Source organism: Nothoprocta perdicaria, unplaced genomic scaffold, assembly GCF_003342845.1.
Source record: "Nothoprocta perdicaria isolate Ctin4 unplaced genomic scaffold, notPer1 scaffold_299, whole genome shotgun sequence".
In the NCBI taxonomy this organism is placed as follows: domain Eukaryota; kingdom Metazoa; phylum Chordata; class Aves; order Tinamiformes; family Tinamidae; genus Nothoprocta; species Nothoprocta perdicaria.
Genome location: NW_020455531.1, coordinates 565,044 through 585,526, shown reverse-complemented (window position 1 = coordinate 585,526; position 20,483 = coordinate 565,044).

Sequence of the window (20,483 nt, the reverse complement as noted above, 5' to 3'; positions counted from 1 at the left end):
AGCATTAGAAAGAACACAAATGAAAGGCTTTATGCCACAGTTATATAGCACATCTAACACAAATAGCTAGACAGTGAGTGGTTGTTTATTAGCTATGAAAGAGTGGAAAGAGCTCAGGGAAAGCCTCTTCTGCATATGTCTCTTATGATCTGGGGAGSKAGATGCCATTCCAGATGAAGGGCCRCTGGAGAGAGGAGATGCAACTATAAACAGAGTTTTAAAAGCAACAATAAAGGTTTCGAGGTAAAATCTTTCCATTGTTGCTTTTGGAAGGGCTCTGCACTAAACACAGGGATGCTGAATGAAAGTCATGTTCTAGTCTACTGCTGATAAGGCTAGGGGAATTATTCTGTACTGTTAGGAAATAGGTGGATATCCTAATTAGGGGTCCTCGATATACAGCTTTTTTAATATTAATTATGTAATGGATATAAGGTAAACCTGCTAGTGTAGCCATCAATATGGTTCCTTCCAAAGAAGATTCCTATGGTTCCTTCCTTCCAAAGAAGATTCCTTTGAGTTCTTTAGAACTAGTTTAATATTTGACCTTAAGATAGCATGATAATTCTATTTTTACACAGTAAATCAGCAAGCCTGAACAGCTTCCCCTTATCCAGCACTGCAAATGTGAATGCCTTCAGAAAAGACATCAACAACAACAAAAACACAACAACAACACAACAAAAAAAAACCCAAAACCCAAACACTCCAAAAAGCCATATCTGGTAGTGCTTTGCTTCTTCAAATATACAGTAATTATCAAGAAACTGTAAACATTGCACACTGTTTTTCTTTTTTTTTATGCCAGTCTGTACATCAGTTCATCTACACATTTCTCATTAAAATCACACGTAGGATGAACTTTCTATGTGKGTGTGCTTTCATTGAATATTATAACCTAGAAAGGTTTAATTAAGTCAGTGAATTATTGATACAACATCTTTTCACCGTATTTATCTGCTCCACATGCAGCTATTCTTCAGTCTGTCCCAGCTAAGTGGACATAGAAAGGGTATATCACATAAGCTTTGATGCTCTGGTTTGCTGGAGTTCATAACTCTGGAGAACAATTTGCTGCAGCACTAGTTAGAAGGTGATTTACAGATCTGCAGTTTTCTCAAAGACTTTGCTAAAACACCCAGGGCAAAGTGTTGTTTATCACAAACAGTGATGCAGAATAGCAGGGGCTGCCCAGGCTGTAATTATGTCACCAAAAAAATCTCACAAATTTATCAGAYCTTTAGTGAAGGGACACATTTGTCTGTTGTGTATATTTCACTGCCACCAAAGTCATATTTATAGGATTGCTTTTTAAAGGAGAACATAAAGAATGTCCAGGAAATCTGCACTCAGATGAATAACAGCACGATTGCTTTCATTGTAGCCAACTTCCAAATAGTGGACATCACAGGTTTTCATTCAAAAGGGGCCAAGAGCGCCTTGCATTTTTGCTCACAGTGAAGTYAGGTTTTAAAGGAAGATTTGAGGGTGGGATAAGTCATGGCATAGTCTTCCCTCTGGGAATGAATGACTCAGTGTTTCATACAACAGAGCACTGCAAGCACATTTCATGTGTGAATCTGACCTCCTCTTAAAAAAAAATTATTTGCTCCAGTCTCTTTTAACAGGCTATTTCCTGACAGACCTGGAAAGCAATAAAGGCTTGTTTATGTTAGGCTTGGTATAAGATGCCTCACCTTGGGCATCTTCCAAGGTAATGGGGCAAAATAAATGATTAGCCTAAATAATGGATGCCTCATATGCTGCTTCTACAGAGGAAGAATCATTCCTGTCTTAAAAGGCTATAAATTCTTCTAATTTTGCTACACTGAGCCAAGTAGGACAAAAAGCCATAAGAAGAGAAGTTCTGCCCTGGAATGTTTTTTATAGTAATTACATCTAATGCAATATACTGAAGCTTAATGAGACATTTTTGATGCCWGGACATGTTTAGCCTCCCTCTTCCTTGCTCATTTCATCTGCTGTTKCTTCGTGACCCACTCACCACACACTTACAGACCCTTTTCTCAGAGGCTGCAGCATTCAACAGAAATAGGGCATCCTGCCTCCACTTTATGTCTCCTGTTTCATTTGAGAATGTTCATCCACATTTGCCCGTGCTATAGCTCTGTTGTAACAAATTATTCTTTGTTCAGGTAACACATGTATTTCTCTCAGTCCTTACAAAAGATGGCAAGTGTATTATAAATATACATATTCCAATAAAATTGTATTTGCTTTCAACCTGGCACCAAATTGGTTGGTTGGAGCTTCTCTTTTCAGGATACTGGTTCGAGCTGTGGAATATGGTCCTATGGGAAAATTATATTGTGTGTATAGGATTGGATAGTGTGCTAACTCTCTTCAAAAAGCTTTGGATGTGTTTTTCTTCATTCTCTCTCCCTCTGGATGTTATTATTTTGCTTTTCACCATGGCTTCTGCAGGTTGTTTTTACATCTCAAATTCTCTCCAGCTGAAGTAGCTGGAATATCACCCACTCACTTGCAGCAGGAGATTCTATTTTTTGCTACTTYTATGTCAAATAAAAAATAGTCACTTTTTCTAACAGTGAGCTTGTAGATAAACAGGAAGTATATTACAGAATAATCTTGCTCTCAGAGAAAAAACAAATAAATTTAAATAAAAGTGACCTTGAGTTCCTATGAAGAACTGAGTGTACCATAGTATAAAAAATATTAAGTATGAAGGAATTTGACCRGAGTAGGACATGCTGTGTTTAACAGCTTGAATGTACATTAATWTATACTGTATCAATCTCTTTAGTGCTGTTTGAGAAAGGATGGTTACAACGTTCTAAGTGAAAATGACATTTTTTTTTCTTCTCTAGAAAATAATGTAGCATTTAAAGAAGTTTTGTGAACAATTCTCTATTGAGTGAGTCGTATATGCTAAACTCTCAGTGGCCCAGATTTGCAAACTATAGAAACAAATTTGTACAACATACAGGCTTAAGAAGAACAGGAATGTGTTAAGAAAGCTGAATATAAATTTAGAAATTTGCAAATCTAGAAGACAAAACACAAGCTTCATAATGCATGTCAGAAAGTCTCATTTTGATAGGTTTGCTGATTGTGTGGATGGGACCAAGTCAACTTGACTGGTAGAGCAAGTTGATGTTGAGTTTTGACCTTTRCCTCTCTACAGTCAATGAGGCATTAATTGCATTATTTTCTGTTTTTTAAAACAGAAACTGCTTTATTTTTTTTTTTCATTTTTTCCCCCCTTCCTCATGAAACTTCAAGAAATGGCAAAGATAACCTTTTTTTAACTCATATGCAAAATCTGTCTGGATTGTTTTTAGTAAGGTTTATGGCAAAATTATGTAGCTCTTCCTGAGTTCCACAAGGGCAGGTTAGCCAGGTTTTTCTGGCTTGTTCTAGTTTGAGTATTAGTCAGGATGCACCAAATCTATCTTGCTATTTAAGAAGGAACAGAACCAACTGTCAGAAAGATCTAAATGGGCAAATACCTGTGACAGGTTTTTTTTTTTCCCTTAATGAAAGAGGCACAAAAGAATGTTTTCTAGAGTTTCATAACAAAATTTATTAATAGTTTTTAGATGTTTTTTCCTCATCTCTGGAGAACAGGTGCCCCTTAGAAACAGACCAAAATGAAGAGTCACAGAACCTCTACATTCAAGAATATAGTCATGTCATTTCAGTGATCTCACATTTATGAGAATTCAAATGAGCTTCCGTGGTTTGACATCCAGAAAATACCAGAGAGTGCACTTTGCAGCAAGTCAGTCTGAAAGCCTCAATTCCGTTAGTAATTTGGCTATAGGTCTATAATGAATGCACACAGGTATTCCATAAATACACAGTCCATCTTCAGTCGGACACAGCAGTTCACTCCGTTCTTGGCTAGCTTCTTTGAAGCAGAGGCCCCTTGTCATCAGTTCTGGGCAGTTTATATAGAGTTACAGCTCCTCCTTGGACCATTTCTGCCGTTTGAAAAATTGCCACAGTGATTTCTCCAGCCTGCCAAGTTGGCAGCCTGTATCCTTGAAACTGGAGAAGAGCCAGGAATCACTGCAGCACTGTGAACCTCCAGTCTCAGTCAGTCATCGGCCTCTATCAGCACTCTCACTTATGCTCACGGAGGAACTTCCTGATCACAATTTGGACTCAGCCAAAATCCTTCTGTCTTCATTTTAAGAAAGTGCTGAGCAGGGTCCTATTAAAATATTTGGATAGGCTCATATAGTAGACCTAGTCTCCTGACAGTTCTTCTGGGGGATGAAACAGACTTAGTAATAAAATGTGCTGCATATTTTTCTCTCATATCTTTTCAGTGTGAAGGGACACAGTCTAAATAGCAATAAAGGGCTGAGAAATTGCCTGTCATACTGACTCTCATCTCCTTATTTACAATAAAGTCAATTAGTAATTTTGTAAATTTCAGCAGGTAAAAACTTATCTGGTACTTTTCCCTGCCAACTTTTCCTAATTGTTTGGATATTGCGGGGCCATGAAGAGCTAYTGGAACAGTAGGAAATATGCAGCCACATGCAAAATCTCATAACAACATCTTTTCTTACTCTGAAATTTACAAAATTTACAAATAATGGAACAGATAAGCCTTTTAGAAAATGAAGAAAATGGGGATAATGATGGAGGTTGCCATAAAATAAAATCGTAGCAGTAATTGTACTTTTTAAACTTTATTATGTAGTTGGAAGAGCAACTTTTCCCCCTCCTGATTTAATAAAACCTAGAAAAAGTAATTTTCTGTGGGACTTGATCTTGTCTTTGATTCTATACATCTGCTTGCTGAGAGGAGGTGAGAGATCTAGGCCAGCAGATACTCTGGAGTGAGTCAGGATACATTCATTCCAAAGTCTGTCTCCACTCAAGCCAGCAGCCAAAATCCTGTTGAACTCAGTGAAGTCAGGATTTCAATCCCAGAACTAAAAGCAGTTGCTGCAGAAAATCCATTACTGCTTATGGGCTAGAGGGCTTATTTAGGGATGCAGAGGAAGAGGATGTACAAGTAGCAACAAATGTTAGGCCATGATCAGCGTAGGCTGTCCTGTCTTCATATCAAACTACTTTTGTGACTGTTTCCCCAGGTGAGGGGCTCTATACTGCATTGCAGGTGTGCATGGAAGTGTGAGTGGGTCAGACCCTGGGATGAGACCACAGCTCAGAGTTGCTGGGTATCTGGGATTGCCACACTGGGAGAGACTTCATGTGTAGTGCACAAGTGTGTTTATCAGTGTGCAATCACTAACAAATATCAAGCTGGACTAGCCAGCACGAGAGGGAAGAGTCTTGGGAGTTGAGCAGCAAGGTAGCCATGGAATCTGAATGGGATACTGGAGACACCTCAGAGCCTGTAAGTTAGCTACTGGAAAGACCAGGAGGTCCAAGCCAGTGAACTAGGAAATCGTAGCCTCTAGGCAGTCAGTTGAGAAACTCATGGGTGTCTATGTGTGAATGGCATTTGGATAACTTGAGAGAAACATCAGAAAACAAACTTTAAAATATTTCTTTACATTCCCTAAAAAAAAAAAAAAAGAAAAAGAAACAGGCTACGGCTGTCAGACATAAAGTAAGGGAGACACTAACTCTCTGAGAGGTGAAGAGGAAGTAGTCTGTAAAGCAAGACATATCTTCTGCTAATGCTGACATACTCTTTCATCCAGGTCCATTTGTACATCATTCTTCAACAATCCTGTCCCCTGTTCAGATACATGCATGGCACTGCCAAATTATGAAGATGTTTTTCCCAGGCTAAACTCTTAGTACACAGGATTTACTGGTTACTCAAGGCTGTTAAAATGGCATACCGATTACTGATGAAAACTGCTATATACAGTTGAATGCTAAATAGAATTGAATCTTGATGTTGTCTGGACTGGTTCCTTACTCAGACTTGGAAAGAAGACAGAAAGCAGCTGAATTTTTTTTTTTTTTTTTTTTTTTTTTTGTCTTCTTCCCATCCTGTCTTGCCCAAGGGGTAAAGCAGGAACTAGTTGTGATTGTTTTTATGTTTTGAGCAGTTCCAGAATAAGCATTGTGGTTTAAACTTGGAGCTGTGTATTCTTAATGCAATTACTAAACTGCATGGACAACATTTTCAGTAGCTAGATAAGAACATCAATGWTAAATGCTCTAAATGCCTAAATAGATGATTTAGGTATTTAAACATCTACATCTGGTTTCTGCACATTCATGTCTACCTGTGAACCAAAATCCCATTTTCACTACAGGCAAGAGAGAGCTTCTTAATATAGCTCTCTTGAAGCTGAATTTCACCCCAAATGTCCATAGAGCTGACATCTGGTCTGTGTACAGCTGTTTGCTGAATGCTACTCTGCATGCATCTGTCTATTTTTAATTCTGTTTAACTCTTTACCTGACAGCACACGTGCCCTAAAACAAAAGAAAATGTATTTACTTGGTAAAAACTTCCCTCTCACATTTTTGTCTTTCTGGCCATTTAAACACTTCCTCTTTTTTTTTTTTTTTTTTTTTTTTTTTTTCCTATCTCTCTTAACTGAAGATAAAATATCCTGTTCTTTTTCTCATGCCCCTAATTGCTTTGAATATTCATTCTATTTTATTTAATCCTGCACTAGTTTTACAACAGTGTAATACTTTTTTTCACTAGAGTACATCAAGAAATTAAGCAGGATRAGAGTCAGATCCAAGCTTGCAGTGTTGAGCACTTGAGCATCTAACGTAACTGGGTTCAGGGACTGACTGTATGAATCTGTTTTTCACATKGAGCTATGAGGTGTAGAGAAGCACATTTTTGATTTGTGTGCCATGATCTCCTACAATTTTCTTAATCAGAAACAGAGTAGATTTTGCATCAAAGAGCCTGCCTATTTTCATAATGATTTCCTATTTTATTGAAATAAAAAAAAAATGAAAAAAAAATCCATTTCTTTAAATTCTATTCTTTGGCTGTGTCTTCAGGCCCAGGCAAAGAAGTTTTAAAATTTATCCACTTTCCAATTTCTGCTATTCAAAGCAAGGTTCATAATAAAATATTATATATGTTCTGTAACATCYAGCATATAATTCTATGAGTATGATCTCTAGAAACATGTAAGTCTGTATATTATTTTTCATGTTTACTCTTATTTTGTAAGGACACCATCTTTGCTACAGTCAAGACTGACATAAAAATGGCAAAGTCMCAAAATTCTATTGTTTTATTTGATAGCATGAAGAAAGCTAAAAATAACAGATTCAGAGGAYAACACAGAACCATACTTTACTCTAGGCGAAACAATACTAGGTTGATAATTTCCAAAACAGAATTATTTCTGTTAATGTATTTYATTTGTGCTGTTCTTCCTAGCTGAGGTGTCCTGCTTGGGCTGTGCCTTATCCAAAATCACACAGAAAGTCTCCAGTAAAGCCTAGACTAYAACAATAATCTTTGACTTCTCTTTCTGTGCTTTACAAGTATTCTCATGKTTATGACACCTGGCTTTCAGGTTGYTTTGCAGGTCTCCATACAYTTTACTGAGTGCTTTTATCATTTCTAGTCTTGCTTCTGCCTTGTTGTTGCTGCTGTTGTTTTAACACCTCTTTTCTCCATCTGACTTTGAGTACTTGTCAGGGTCACAATCTACCTACGTCATTTTTTATTTTTAACTGAGAGAGACTTAGTCTTTTATTCTTCTAGGGCAGATATTGGTTCTGGAATAATTCAATTCATGACAATATTACCTTCATCATTTCCTTGACATTTCCATCTGCATTTGGGAGGCATCCAAGTGTTCTTGCCAGTTGTGTTCATTGCACAAGGATTTTGGCATCAAAACCACTGATGACACTTCTTTTTTTTTTTTAAGAGGGAAAAAAAAGAGTTTGTCAGTAGCCTCCTTTCTTTTTATTCTCAGTTCTGGCTGTCATCCCATAATATCATCAAAGTAGCTAGGTCTGCTGAGTATTGAATACACAGAGAAGGGAGAAGTCAAGAAGCTTCAGAGGAAGAATCAGAAATAGCATAAAGCCATCTTGTCCAATAGGTTGAGTTGAAATTGTAGASAACAGGAAGCTATTTCCAAAAAGGAAAGAGCAATGGGGCTCACACACTGTTTATTAAATATTTGTAAATGCCCTTTGCCTAGCTTTCTGATTCTGTTTCTCTTCCACTTCTATTGCCCTTCTATTTGGCTGGCTACAAACACAGCTGACTACAGGGAATATACAATATTTAATAATCCATTGCCAAATTTGCTTTCACTGCTTTCTTTCTTTCCTTCTAAAATGAAGGCTAACAGTAAAATTGTGTATTACCAAACTACAAATATRTGCTACACACTAAGGTCAGAAGTAAACCTGGACAATAATTTGCATTTCCTGCTGGATTACATCTTAYAGACTTTATAAGCGTATCTGGAAAAGGATCTCCACTTCCTTTTGTAGGTGTATTGGCAACCTTCTTTTGCTCAGGATCTGGAGTGTCACTTCCATTAGCAAAATGGGCATCTTCATGGTTCTTTATGGTCTCCACGACATTCACATGACAGCCATTCCATGACAGCCTTGTCATGTGTCAAGTCACAGACATGGAAATAAGTTACTTTTGAGTGAAAAAATTCATCATGCARAAACTGAATCGTGATAAGATTTACTTGCACGTTCTTATCAGACAGTTACTGCCAGTTAATTGGTGTTAATTTGACTTTCATGAAAGATTGTGAGCTTTTTATTTTACAATGGAGGTAGTAACTATTGTGTAACTATTCTCCAGGCCTCTCAATGTCTATGGTGATGTTATTCTACAGAAATACGCAATATAAGCATATACATGCAAACTAGGTTTATTTTATACTCAGTGGCTGATGTAGTCTCTGATAGACCTATGTATTTGGCCAGCTGAATGTTGCCTTGCAAGTGCTCATTTCTTTCATTTAGTTAGAAGGACATCTGTGACAACTACTTCACATGAAGTTTTTCACATTATAGAGATTTGAGTTTAGGCAACTTAATGCTTGCTGCTTTAGTGCTTTCCTGGTCCAACTGTCAAACAGTTTAGGGCTTCTTTTCTTCAAATTAACAAACTTTGGATATATATTTATTTGTTGACATTACCTCAGGAATATTCAGGCTTTGTCAAGARTCTCTACTTTACATTTCTTAAAAGTGGAGCTTCAATTTTCTGTTTAAACTTTTTTTTTTTTACAATTTTTCTGAGAATCTAAATCAGACTCCATTTTAAGTTCCATCTTTTGACTTGTAAAAACATGCAAATGACACTTCTTCATTATTTTCCAAACTAAACATCAGGGCATTTCTGCAAACTGRTGAATCTTGAAATTCTCTTAAAATGTCCTTGTAACATGGATGTTGTGCATTTTGGCGAACACAAAGTACATCTGCATGTACTCAGCTTCTTGAAGAATCAGCAATCATTTGCTTTGTGAGCAATAAAAGCACAGTTCATGATTTTTCTTTCCTTTTTTTTCCCTCCTACCTGAGATTATTTGCTTCCTACAGACTGTTGTATGTTGAAATYGAAATTGGTCACAATAAATGATTATTTCTGGATCATATTACTTTGCATATCACATGTTCACCAGTCCACTGATTCATCATTTAGTCTCCTTTCAAAGTCACAATGGACTGCTAATTTTCTTAGTCATTTTAACTTATTTCCTGTGTGTTTCATTTTCATTTCAGCATCATCAGTAGAGGAGGCAACAAAATGACCAGTGGTTTAAGAATACAAAATTTCACATAAGTATCAAAGATCACAGCAAATGGTTTGTTGCTGTAACAGGGATTGTCTTCACAGGAAACAGGTTGTAGATTTTAAACCCATCCAACTGCTAGTTTATTCCATCGCTGCTACCTGTACTGTGCTAGTCACTTGTTGTAAGAAATCCAGTCCTCAGTCGTGAAAACAACTACATATTCTTCAAGAGGAAAAGAAATTGAGAATTTGAATCTTTTTATCCTTTCTTTWWAAAAAAAAAAAAAATCTATGTAGTATGTTGAAGACCCAGGGCAGCAACCTGCTTTTTTCATTCCACTGTGCTTTTGGGTTAGGATCTCTGTGTGCAAACCACAGAGAACAGGGAAAGTTCTATTAATTTTGAATCACCAACAGCCACATTTATTACCTATATAGAAGTATTGAAWCTTACGTTTAGTCAGGGATGCTTCAGACAAGCARCCATCCTGYATGGTTATCAAAGGACCAAGGACATGGCCAAGTAAACACTTCTGTATTGCAAAAAGCTGAAGGCCKKTTGCTGACTTCCCCATCAMCTTTTATAGCRTTAGTAACCRCTGWTCCTGAAGGCCTTAGGCCTTCAAGATCTGGATAAATATAAATCATTTTTTTTTTGTTTATCTATTTATTTATAATTTATTTATTTTCACTGCACCTAGCTGCAGCAGTGGAAAAGTAGGACCTCTAGTACAAGTCAACTGCCCAGAACTGCACTCCAGCAATCAGTACAGAGACAGACTCTGGGGGGAAAAGTATCTCTGCCAGGTAGTAGTAACGCACTAAGCAAAAAGGGAGAAACAAGGGCCTGCCCATATTAACAAGTAACCATGAAATAAAAGCAGTATTGTTCTTCTATTTAGCACAAGAGATGGACAGTAATTCAATCTACTGTTTGTATAAGAGAAAGAATAGAGGATATATATCTGGGAATATAGGCAGTAGTTGCAGTAGAAAAGAGTGCAATGGAAGCAGAGAACATCTGTGGAATAGGAGGTGGTATCAAAGACACACAACTTACTGAGTGCCTGCGGTTTCATGTCACCGTTATTTATTCCTAAGTGACTTGCATCTTATTCAGGTATTGGATTGAGATTGTTATATATAAGACAGTGGGCATTCAAGCTGCCTGTGAACTAGTGCAACCAAGTGCAGAGGAGCATTTGGAAGGGAAACAAAATAAAGTAAAATGCATCTTGTAATCTATACACTAAAGGCACAGAGGGCCACAAAGACAACATTGTGTCAGTATTACCTTTTTCAGCAAAAGGTTTGGAACGAAGAAATAATGTAAAATGATGTAAAATGAAGCAGGCATACAGGAAAAATCCATCTTCTAATATCAGAGATGTTCCAGTGAATTACAAAACTCCTTTGAAGGAGGTATTCATAAATTTGAGAATGACAACACTTCAAAAATCTTTGAAAACTCCCATGGCTAACAAAAAATGAGGCATCTCTTTGCCCGAAAATATTTCTTTGCAAGGAAGAGTTCAATAAATACATCAAATGCCAGGACATAATCTATTAGAAGACATATAGAGTTGTTTCTTGTCATATGGCATGAGTTTCAGAAACAAAGTCCTCATCTGTCTGGGTAGCTATTGGTCTTCTGATGCGTTGGAAATACAAAGGGCTGGTCTTATGGCTCTTGTGCAGATGAATCAGGTAACACATTAGAACATGTTTCAGCGTTTCTCAGAAGCACTGAACTTATTTCTCAGGCACTGAAGATTGATGTATTCATGCACAAGGAATATGTCTGGGATTTCTAACTGCATTTTGGATAGATGTACTCAACCTGCAGCTCAGTGATCAAGGCAGTTACCTAAAGGAGGGAGACTYGAGGACAAGGTACATGCAGAGATTTGAACCATGACATAGAACTGAAAAATAAATTATTTTAACAATTCTAAGATTATTAACCAGTCTGGAAGATCAAGAGAAAATTAGTTAAATATTTTTTGAATACCTAAGAATTTTATATTCTGTGGAAAGTCAATTTAAACATATACATGAGCCAGACTAAAAGTGATGAAAGTTGGAGTCAGGACCTGGAACTTCACAGCATATATGGCTCACCATATATAATGGACATAGATGAAGGAACAGAAACAATTATTGTATCAACTGCTTTTGTACTTACAGATCATTGAGTCAGGAACTATACAAGAACACGAAAGTCATCTTTATCTATTGAATTTYCTTTTACGTGTTCACTGTGTGTCTGTGTATGTGTGTGAGAATGATAACATACTGGAAATGGTGGAGATTGCAAACAAAAGGGGAGTATAAAGTAATGAGAYATCTATGAGAAATGAGTTGAGCCATTGTAAGAAACACAACACCAGCTCTCTAGCTGTCGACGACTTTCTGTTATGTTGTTAGCTTTATCAAAGGTCCTAATTAGGGTAATCTCCTATAAAGTGTAGTGTAGCGATCCACAACTGAAGATATATAGATCTATCTATACACACACACACACACACACACACACACACACACACACACACACACACACACACACACACACACACATATATAGTATCCTTTCTCTTCAACCCTGTTTAGCAAAACATAAACAACTTACTTATCCACTGCCTAGTTTCAGCTGAGAAGCATCATTCTGTTTGCACACATTTGAAAACCAATGTGTAAGATAAGCTGTATCCTAACTTGCCTCTGCCATATAATAGGGCAAAAGTGGTATGTACCATCAAGAATGGGGAATGTTTGTGTGTGCTGTTTTGCACACTGCGTTAATTCAACTAATTGAATTTTCAGATTTTTCTTATGTCAACAGGGAAACGTGAAAAACACATTGTCTAATGAATAAAAAGTCTTCACTCATTGACTTTTACAATTCATATTAAATTTATTTCATATTTTAAAGGAAAATTCTTTTAAGAAATTAAAAATATTTAAGTTTTCTTTTTTATAAAACCAGTTTCTACAATGTAAGCAAAGTTAACAAGAGTTCCTAGGTTTCAACTGATATTTGTTGTGCCACAGCAAATAATTCAAGGTAAATGAATGACCTAGATAACTAAATCACTGCTAATCATTAAAGGGGAAAGAACAAAGGACTTCAAGGTAGAAGAGAAAGGGAGGGTGAAACAAAGAAAAGAAGGAGAAAATAATTTAAAATAGAAGGAATAAATGCCGGCCAAATGTTATGTTGTATTAGATGCAGTCCATTTTTTATGCAGTATTTTATCTTTTTATCTAGTTTATCAGTGCATGAGTCACTTTACTTGAAGCTTTGTTTTCAAATGTCCTTAACTTTATCTTGCTTTTGTCCTGAAATTGGAATGCTACTATTTCACATAACATACTTTCTGTTTATATGATAGTCTGTTACTTGGCTGGAGGCAATTTTTGTCCTTCTAATTTAAAAATATGATTTTCCTTCTACCCTTGTCATCCTAAGGCATTTGACCATAGTCAAGCCATATGGTTAAAGTTGTCATTCACCTCTGAATCAAAAGCACAGTGCAAAAACAAAATACTTCCTGAAYTGACATTAGAGGCCAGAAAGAAAAGAAAGTTATAGTAGGCAAAGCATCATTCAGAGAGAACGTTTGTGTCCATGGCTGTTATAAAAGAATATCTTTACAAAACAACAGTCCAAAAAAAGCAGGTCCTTCAGTTGASTTGACTGAATAATTCATTGTGAATAAATTATCCATCAGATGCACCCCMCACACACTGGATTTTAACTGTTTTTTGAATGGTTTGTGAACAGATTCTTCCTTCTACTCATTTATTCTTTATTTCAGAATGCTCACCAGAGTCCTTGTACACACTAGAGAGAGGTTGTGGGAAGGTATTGTGTAGTAATTTCTTCACTCTGGGTCAGATCAAGGGTTTACATAGCTGTGCATCGTTGTGTTTGTGGCCAACATCAGAAAGAGTACAAGGAAACAGGACATTCTTCTTACAGTGGTTCATCTTCTAGTAAACTCTTACAGGTTATGAAAAGCTGTGATATCCAGACTTCCACTGAGACCTGAAAAGATCTAGACAACTAGATTTTTTTGTAGGCACACATTTTTTAGCTATGAATATGCCAGCTCACTTTTTGACTCTGTTAGCATTTTTGGCCTTTGTGCCTGTACTTCTAATGTTTAATCATAATAAAGAAAGGAGTGTTTTATTTTATTTTATTTTATTTTATTTTATTTTATTTTATTTTATTTTATTTTATTTTATTTTATTATGTAGATAGTCATATCATATCCACTTCAGCCACAGCCATCATTATTTTCACTTACTCGTAGAAAAACAGGATGATAACATACTTCAAGTGATTGTTCAGAATATCTTCTGAACAATAGCAGCTTTGCTGTTGTGCAGCTATCTTCTAGTATCAAATAGATAGCTGCACAACAGCAAAGCTGCTATTGTTCTCATTTTTTTAAAAAAAATCTTTCAGTGGTGGAGACTCTACAATCTTTCCAGTCAAACTATCTTTTACCATTACTGAGTTTTCCTTAATGTCTAATCTCAGTTTCTTTTACTATTAAGCTCATTTGTTCTTTTTTTTWAAWTTTWTTTTCAATGGACACAGCTTACTGCATTCTTTTCTGTTTTTTTTTGTATACCCCTGCCTTCACCCTTTCAGTTGTCTGTAAGTTAAATAATTTGAATCTTTAACTTTTTTACTAGCTCTCCTTTAAGATTTCTCCTTTTACTATTTCCTGTTCTCTCACTGATGTGGTTCATGCAGTATGTTGACCAGAGATGGACACAGTACTCCTGCTGAGATCCTACAAAGTAAAGTAAAGCTGAAAGATACGTTCATATTGCTTGCAAGCTATATTCCACTTACATGTCTCAGTAGGATGTTTGCCATCTTCAGAACAGCATGATATTTTTGATCATATTCAGTCTGTAGTCTAGTCTATCTCTTGGATCTCTTTCCAGAAAACTGCTGTCTAGCCAGCTGTTCCCCATCCTCTGTTTGTGAAGTTGATTATTCCTGCCTATTTTTAATACCTCACACTTGTCCCTATTGGTTTCCACACAGTTTTCCAAGAGCATTTTGTCTAATTTACGATCATAATGCCAAATTCTAAATCTGTCTCATATATTTTCAGACACTCTCAGGTTCATTTTACATGTAGATTTAATAATCTGGTTCATTATTCTATTATACGGGACTCTATTCTATTATGCAGATCATTAGTGATATATATTGAATGGGTCCAGAATTTGGACAGGCCTTTTATGGATATTTGTTAAATTCTCCCCTCATGCCTCTTTCCCAAATAAACAGGTCGGAATATTTACCCTGTGTATTTAGTCTTGAAGCCTTAGTTTATCTCTTTAAATAGAAATATTTTAATAAAATTAATCTAGTGTTTCCTCAGATGGAAAGARCCATTTCTGTTGGACTTCTGTGAAACATTTCCAGCCCTATACCATCAATTTTTTTGATCAGGATGTGAAGGATCAGGATATGAAGAGCACTACTTATGTGTGTTTTGCAGTTAGACAGTATATAAAGCAGCCTCCTATTTCATTCTTAACTAATTTCATAAAAAACACTAAATTTACATTAACATTTGTCTGTCATAGTGAATGATCTAGATATTCTTAGAAAATTGCTCACAATGATTCCAAGACCTCTCCCTTAATAGATAATAATTTGTTTACACCTGCATTTGGTTGGTTAAGTCACTAGCTGCTGTTTGCCATGCTGTTGACTGCTGTTCTGCTTGTTGAATCTCATTGCTTAGTTCAAGTCTAGGCTGAAGCAAGACACAGATGCATAGCTCAAATATTTTTTTCTTTGAACAATAATAATAATAATAATATTCTGAAAATCTCAGGTAACTTCTKTCTCTTATCTCACATTCCTTAAGTCTATTGCAATGACTATTTTTGAAAGTAAAATGATAAAAATAAATACTGTGTAATCACAAAGAGAATATAACGATCTAGTCTGCAGTTTTGATGTGAGAAAATACCTTCTCAATATTTCTAAAAGTAAGAAACTACCTTCAAGTGCACTCATTCAGGAGATCAGGTTAAATTTGTTTTGAAAATGTGATTTTTGTTTCATTTGCTTTGACAAATTCTGTAGGGATCCTGCCTATCYTGAAAGTTGCAAACTCTATATTTCCTATCATGAATTGTGAACCCAAATACTATCTACATAATGTAATACATTTCAGCAAGCAGCATACTTCAAAATCCAATCAGGGTTGAACAGTTTAAGAGTAAAATTTATAGGAATTGCAGGAATGGTGGAGGGAAAACTGCATTAATGCTCAACTGCTGAGGTTGTGGTAGTGCAATCTGGGAAAATTGGGACATATAACTAAATTCTTAAAATCAGAAAAAGTGTTAGCATTATGAATATTTATAAACTTTGATATTATCATCACAGAATGCTTATWGTAGATAATTAGAGATAATTACAAGCAGTACAAAAACTTAAATTCWGTTTGAATTATGTGAAAAGTATTACTTTCTACATTAACTTTTCCAAACACAGTCAGTACCTATAAAGGTTTACAATTCTGTCTCTTTCTTTTATAAAATTTATACTAAAATATGGTATCTTCTGCATGGGTTAAAATATGTGTGATTCTTTTTATCAAGACAAGGATGGACTTAACTTAGAGATATAGTTTTAAAATGTCTCATTATAAAAAGTTTTTAAGCTATTTATGCATCTTTCTGTCAGGGTTTCCTAGTTTTTCATGTCAACCTTTTATGACTTCTGGGTAAATCAGTGAGAAGATTGCTTTTATTCAGAGAAAGCTAAAGCCAAAGTGCTACTTCTCTGCTTTGTTTCCCTTCTGTTTTTCAAAATCCCTTCCTCCAAGGATTTTCCACCCTGGGAAATACCTTTTGATATGATATCCCAGAAGAGGTTGCATATATAAGAGCAAATAAGTGGACTCTGCTTTTCAGATGGTCTTCGGGTATGAGGTTCATCTGATTAGGCACAAACATTTACAATATAGCTATCTACATCTGAGCTAATTACCTTATCTTTATAGTTAGTGAGGAGAAATGTCTAAAATAGGTCAGAGGAATTGGGTTTCCACTTGTATGTTTCTCTCTACTCATAAAAATGTATATGTATCATTTGCTTTTTAAGATAAACTCCTTTAGCATATCTCCATGAGTAATGCACCTTGATAGTTGATAGTTAGTTGATAGCGCCTTCGTGATTAGTTCCATTTAATGACAGCAGAAAAAATATATCTTGACTTAGGAAGTACGAGTTCAACTCACTTTAAGAATTAAAGAATAACTGTCCTTGCATTTGAGATGTTTGATATGGAATGAGTGAGGAACACTATGCACAGAATCTGCAATTTGTCAGATTCATATTAAAATTTCTTGTGTAGGATCAAACACCTAAGACCTATATTTTATGATGAAAATTATATTATCAGACATACAACTTTCTAATATAGTGATATTAATTTTTAAAAGTAAATGTATCTACACTAAAGTGATTTGATTTCAGTCTCATTTTTTCATTCAATATATCATCTTTGATTTTTAGCAGCATTACCAAACAGTAAACTAGATAAGAGTATTTTTTTTGTGTTTATATTTTGATTGGTGTTGCATTTCTATATCCGTCATACTGTATCGTACTGATTTATAACTGTGTTCCAGATTCACATTGTACAACTCAGGTGCATTACTGAGGGTCTAAGTTAATAAACCAGGTTCTCTACAGCAGGAGAGAAAAGACCAGACTTTTCTTTCTGGAAGTCCTTATCTCTTTCCATACGACCTCAAGGTGGATTAGGTTCCTATTTTAGGTCCCTTATATGACTGCCTAATATTGATCCCATGTGTTTATTTATAAACACRTGAAAATCCCCTGAAAAGTACTCATGAACCTCAGCGTGTGCTAAGGACCAGCTCTGTGGCAGAAATCACTGTAATACTTGGGACCTTATATGAATAAGCAGACTAAACTAGACAGAGCAACATTTCTTGAGTAAGCCATTTCTCTTTTGCTCAGGGAACACAGTTTTGTCTCTTAAGGAGAATAGATAGTGTAAGCAATATACTCTAACAYTGCCTGATAGTCGTTGCCTATCGTGAAAAGCAGTATATTTCAAAGATTCTTTTAAATATGAGTGCACCTGAAGTCTGAGTATGAAATGCACACACAATGTTAAAACCAAGCTCACATCTCAGTAAATTACATCCATACACCTGTATTGATTGTCAAAAAGAAAAAGAGTTTATTAAGTGTAGATGTTATATTGGGGGTTTAGCTACATTTATTGCTTTTAAGTAGACTGGTTTTATCTTATAAAACAAACGAAATGATTGCACTTTGCCTTATTTCTGCACATCATATTTGTAATGATTTCTGTATCACCAGATTCTGTATATTTCATTAAATTCAATGAGAATGTTTGTTCATATCTAAGTCGTAAGAGTCCTCAAACAATTGGTAATTTTAATTTAAATATGACCATATAATATCATAATCATCACTGTGCTTAAACAAAAGTTTTAGTGTTGAAAAATGCATAGTTATTGATCTTCAGAGAAAGAAAGAATATACACATTAAAAAAAAATTACCAATATACATCAAAAAAAAATACCAATACATCAAAAAAAAAAAACAATATGCATGCATACTCCTCTGCCCCAGCTTCTATTTTCATTGACACTCACTTTATTTTTAAACATTTAAACAATTTCAAAAATATTTTGCACTATTACTTTAAATCATTAATTTAAAGAGCTCTTTATTATGACTGTGCCAGCTTGGGTGAACAATTTGCATTAATTTCTATTTACACACAATTTTTTAAGAGTTCACAGTTTGGCTTTTCAGTAATTGATATATTTTTTTTTTCTTTTTTTTTTCTTTTTCTTTTTTTTTTTTTTGGCTAGAAGTACTAATAATTTAGGAGATGGAGGTCATACACAATTTTGTGTTTCTGAGTGGGACAGGTGATCATTCCTATCCTTCTGCCTGAGGATGACACTTTTCCATTTCAGTTGAATCTGGTCCTCTTATTGCAGATCCATGGGGTTTCATAAGGCCAATTGAAAAATGAATATGAAGCTGGTAAAAGAGAATTAATTCTGAGGTTGTTGCTTTACAATGAACACCACTTACATTAGGAAAACTCAAGATAATTTTAAACATGAATTTACGCAGAAATGAAAGATTTTGATTCAACTCAAGTGGAAGGGAGTTGAATGAAATGGGAATCTTCACAGTTATGTTACTGGAAACATGACCAGATACATTATCATTATCATTATCATTATCAGTAGAAGTTTCCGAAGTATTAAATGCCACATCAATAATGTTATTTTTAGAAATTTCAATTTGTGTAAGGTACTAATAGACTCGGTCGATCCTAAAAACTTGAAAACAATTTACCATCATTTACCCACCATTGGAGATAGACATTTTGTTTCATCAAGGATTAAATAAATGCTTTGAAAATACTTCTCAACGTTTTTAACATAAAAGTAAAAATCATCCTGAAATATTTCAGAATTTAAAAACACAGACATGTAGGATCCAAGAAATCGCGTTCAACTAAATTTAGGAGTTCATCTTTGGAGCCCAAATAATGCATTCTCAATTTAAATTTGCTATTTGTTACTCCCTTCCTTTTCAGCATCAAGGAGATATGTCAACTTTTCAGTGTGATTTTGAGGAAGAATGAGATCAAAAAGATGCTGCCATAGCACAATTCCCTTATTCTCTTTAGCAAAGGTGTTTATGACAAGATTTGTTGGGTTTTGGACCATCAAATTCCCTGGTAAACAGTGAGGTCAARTGAAGCGAACACCGGATACTGATGTGATCTATCACTCACCAACATAATATTGATGTACCAAAATCACAGCCTTTTATGTGTATATGTTTGTCTCCTTGTGGCTATAAAAGAATAGGAATACAATTTAGAAGATAATGGTCTCTAAGCTGCTAATTCAGTGAAAAAAAACCACTATCCAGTTCATGTAAATGCAACATCTTCCTAGACTGTCATCTTCCCAAATGCTCTACTATTTAATCCACTCTGCCATTTTAGTCATTTTTATGGAAATGCAACATAGCTGTTATTCACTGGCATCACTAAACTATATTTTACTTTGAATCTTAAATATCATTGAGTAAATATATTAAAAGGAATGCTTTACAGTTGATAATTGAGCAATCAAAAATGGAATAAATGGTGTGTCCAGCTAGGCATATTATTTCTTTGTTTTCTAATCCTTTTGTTGTGCTTCATTTTGTAAGTCCTCCGTACAGCTGAATAGAAAATGTTATCAATAAAGGCAAGCCATTAATCCACCCATGAAAAAAATTAAGATATATTTGTCCTTTAAGGCTGACTGCCTCTGTTCTGTTCAGCTATGGAGGTCAATAACCTGTAAGTGTTTAATGAATATTGCTATAATGTTACTTTCATTATTGAATTAGAGACAGCTTTGAAGAAGACATAATGGTTTGATCTGTTTTGTTTTATATTTATTAAATTTTGGAAAATATATATGAGATATACTCTTCCAGTTAATATTTTGGAAGAAGATGAATATTTACATAAGGTTTACATCAGAAAAATCCAATTAAGATTAATAACAACTAATAATCTTACAGCCTGTTAATGAAGACAATTTTAGTTTTATGAATCTTAGCAAATCTAAAACATATTTATTACTGTAAACTATTTCACAGTCCTGGGATTAAATTATTACTGTGCAATTTTATATAAATATTTTATATATTCAGTATTTGATGTT